This window comes from Marmota flaviventris, chromosome Y (assembly GCF_047511675.1).
Source record: "Marmota flaviventris isolate mMarFla1 chromosome Y, mMarFla1.hap1, whole genome shotgun sequence".
Taxonomy (NCBI): domain Eukaryota; kingdom Metazoa; phylum Chordata; class Mammalia; order Rodentia; family Sciuridae; genus Marmota; species Marmota flaviventris.
The window spans coordinates 2,936,743-2,939,965 of NC_092519.1; positions in this window are offsets into that span (position 1 = coordinate 2,936,743).

Here is a 3,223-nt window from a genome sequence, read left to right on the forward strand (position 1 = left end):
ATGCAAAATAATGACAGTCATCATTCAGATTCACATTCAAGTTTATTGATGACTTTCCATTCTCACTGCATATGTTGCAGGCGTTTTCATTCTGGGAATGACATTATTTGTAGAGGAAAGAATTACTAACAACTGCAAAGCTATTGAGTATTTCTCATGTGTCCCTCTGGTCTCATTCCTATTTAGATGTGTGTAGGGACTATAGAATCAGAGCTATCTCTACCCCCATTATTTCAGGTACGTGTGGGAAAATAATGGGCTTTGTGCATGTGAATCCCACATGCAATTTTGAAAAATTACTCCCTTGTTCATATTTCTGCAAGACTAAAATGAGATGCCCAAGGTACATGTTCACAGTGTTTAACATCTGGTCAGTTTCTTGTGCTGCCTCTTATTTCAATAAAATACTTGGAATCTTTCCAATTGCAGTCACATCAATTCCCAGAATCCTTGTAAAAGTTTACTTATAAGTGTAGGATTGAAAGATTAAAATGAAACGCAGTATGTAAGCAAAACATTATTACAGTGGTGGCTGATGGCAAGCATTTGTGGCAACTTAAACTAGTCTGCTGTTCTAATCACAGTGTAGCCATTTATTTAATTTCCCTTTTCCTGTGAGGAAATATACTCCAACCCACTTATTGATGCTTATGCCATGTTAGTCATTATGTTAGGCAATGGAAGAAAAGATGAATAAGAATTGATCCTTGCCCTTGAGGAACTCATAAACAGAGACAGCCACTGTGGAAGCTTTTACAAGGATAACTATGATCAGAGCTATAACAGAGATATAAAAATACTTCTATGAATACCTAAAGAAGCAAGACATGAAGAGATGTAATGAGTTAGGTTTTGAAGCCTGAATAGTATTTTTATATAATACAGAAAATGATCATTCATGAGCAGCAAATGAAATTATATTAGGCAAAAATGTTAAGGGGAAAAAATGTGTGGGCACAGGAGCATGGACCAATCCAAGGGACAAGGAGTACTTGCAGGGATGAAGTAGAGATTAATAAATAGGTTTGTAGTGGTTCAGTAGTGGGGGGATTAAGCACCTTATTAGTGAATGTGAACTCTTTTATTATATTAATTTTTTTTGATTTGTTCACATACACCTAACAGTTAAAATAATTGAACTATAATCCCAGTTCCAATATATGCATACATATTGATACACTACAGTTAGCCATCATTATTCATGGAGATTGGTTCCAGGATCCCTGTGTATGCCAAAACATGTGGATAATCAAGTCCTTTGTTTATAATGATACAGTACTTACATTGTCTTATTAAATATGTAGAGAAATGGACTGTGAACTGAAGAAATAATAAACCATTTGAAAGCTATTAATCTGTCAAAATATTTTTCTTGAAATTATTGAGAAACTATAATTAATAGACTTCATTGATATAACTTTTCTGAATCATTGTAGAATGATCTATAATACGGCAATTCAAAAGACTAGTAAAAGTTCATTTCTATATGTTTAAGTGCTGATACGCCTGAAGAAAGAATTCAGAGATATATGGAGCTCTATTAAAAAAAGCATGTCATGGAATACATTTTTTTATTACAAAATACCAGTTGTATAAATTGTGCAAATTGTTTTTGCTGACAATTACCAAATTGATGCTTGAAATACTATTGCTGAAAATAATATTAATTAGAAAAGCTACATTATTATATTTTAAGACTTTATTTGAAAATCATTGCAGCTATTTGCTTAGAATATACAACTATTTAATTTTTTAATGTATAGAGATAAGTTATATAAGCAGCATATTTATATTGTTTGGACAAAATGAAAGATAAATCACATGAATATTTCAAACATCCATTTTTGGAATGTTCTTTCAATAACATAAGTTTCCTTGAAAAGGACTTTATAATTTACTCATTAAAATGTTTACAAGTCACTATTTGGAAATTCAGATGGGTATAAGGTTCTCACAGGAAAGAATTATCAGTTTTGATATTTTGATGTTTTAAATTTGTGCTTCAATATCATTATTATCTATGATCTGTGGTCTATTTCCATTAATATCTTTATGTCCTTTTTCTACTTTGTGACATGTTAATTCTTATTAGATAAAATAATCTTAAAGTATAGTCAACAGAACATAAGTAAACACAATGGGTAGCATGTGATGACTGAGAATAAAGTTTATGGAACCACCCACTTTTCCCTTAGGTTATCTTGACATTCACAAACAGAAGGAAGTTATTTGTATGTCATTGTAGACTATTACCAATGAATGGATTAATTAAAAGCAACGCTTTTTGTAGTTTTCCTTAAATAAGATTTCTGGATAATATTCTAATATTTTGTTATAGACTACCTTTGTGCTGTATGAACAAGTGCTATTTGATCCACAAAGCTCAAGATCCCACAATTGAAAATGATTTATAAAGTAAGATCAAAAACATGTACACTGCAGGATTTACCAAAGCATTGGCATTGTCACTTTCTGAAGAAGCTGCCACTGTTTTGTCAGAAGAAAAAGGACAACTTGTTAATACCTATCTAAATCGTGAGTCCAGAGTTTCTTGCATCCATTATTAAGTGGGCCTAGTCTCTCTTGGATAAATTGGAAAATAATGGGTTATAGGAGAAAGAAAAAAGTACCTTAAGTCAGGGATCATTGATTACCTAGACGTCAGCAAAAGAGTTAATACAATGAAAGTAGGAGGAAGCACATTCTGTGAAGCTTGGTAACAATAACCATCAGTAATACTACAGAAAAGGAGTTTAGTACCATGAATGCCAGGACTCAATCATATTTTTAGATATATGTTTTTCAAAGAAAGGCAAAGTACCTGTGTTTGAGTGTGAATCAAAAAGTTAAAATTGTAACTAATTGTTGCAGGCCCAAATGGAAATAGCATAATTCCTAAACATGTCTTTGTGAAGTAAGGGGTCAATTATAGGTGTTGTTTGGCCAGGTAATCCAGAAATATTTGGAGTCTTCCAGTGGATTAAGAAACAAACAAACAAACAAGAAGAATATTTCTTCCTGTCCTTCAGGTGATTATTGTTTAATGGGGCTAAAACTTGCACACATTGTTACAAATATTGAATGTCTCACCTCTAACTGGTGGGAAAGTGATTTCAGATAAATCTTGAAAAACGAAGTGGTGTGGATCTTAAAAAACAAACAAACAAACAAACAAAGAAAAAAAAACTTACACAGTAGACATGAAGGGGGGGGGGAAGTATAT